The sequence below is a fragment of the Pundamilia nyererei genome, unplaced genomic scaffold (assembly GCF_000239375.1).
Source record: "Pundamilia nyererei isolate P.nyererei 1_Seehausen unplaced genomic scaffold, PunNye1.0 scaffold00013, whole genome shotgun sequence".
In the NCBI taxonomy this organism is placed as follows: Eukaryota; Metazoa; Chordata; class Actinopteri; order Cichliformes; family Cichlidae; genus Pundamilia; species Pundamilia nyererei.
The window spans coordinates 2,765,627-2,766,546 of record NW_005187414.1 but is presented as its reverse complement, the minus strand read 5'-3'; positions in this window follow the sequence as shown (position 1 = coordinate 2,766,546).

Here is a 920-nt window from a genome sequence, read left to right as displayed (position 1 = left end):
TTATACAGTACTTTCTACATATTGACAACACACACCACACTTGTAGCAATCATGGCGTCTAAGTTATAAGGCTTTCTGACCATTTTTGACTAATAAATGATTAAACTGACTTTGAAGAGCTTGGTGGAAATAAGCAAAGGTGTAATGGATGGTTACCATGACTCCACTCTACAGCCGTACATGCAAAACTTTACAAATTATTGTGTTCACAGAAGAAATGATGGCAAGCAATCAAAAATATAAGCTCCTTGGCAGCTGTAATTATCTATGGAGAAGTGACCCTTCTTCTCAGTTTATGATCACAGAAGATACTTTTCTAATAAGTTTAAGGTCTTAATCGCTAGTTTTAAATCCCCAACAAAGACCAATTTCCTTTTTATAAATCATGATCACATCCAGACACAAAAACTGACAAAAGACAAGAAGCCAATCCTGCATGAGTGTGCAGTGCTCTCGATTCCTCTGTCAGATCCACCCCTTGCTTGCATAGTCTTGTTTGAAAAATTAAGATACCGATGGACAAACTGATGAACTCATGGCTTCAATATGGGGTCTGCCACACACGAGGTGATGTCATCTTGCTCACGTCAACTTTTAACATACAGCCTATGATCAGGAGCTTGTCAACATCGTACAAAGTGCCCAGAGCTGATCTGTTTGTGCAGTCGACTACAGCAGCTTCACTGTGTACTGTGGGTGGGGGAAATGAATATGTACAAACCATCAGTGGGCTTTGCCAGAATTTGTCTCCTGACACCTTGTGTTTATCTCTTTGAATGCATTACATCTTGTTACTTCAGATAATCAAATTTGAATGTGAGGCGCCGATTAAGCAAAGCTCACACAAATATACACATTGCACTCAAATATTCATGCACACACACACACACACACACACACACACACACACACACACACAC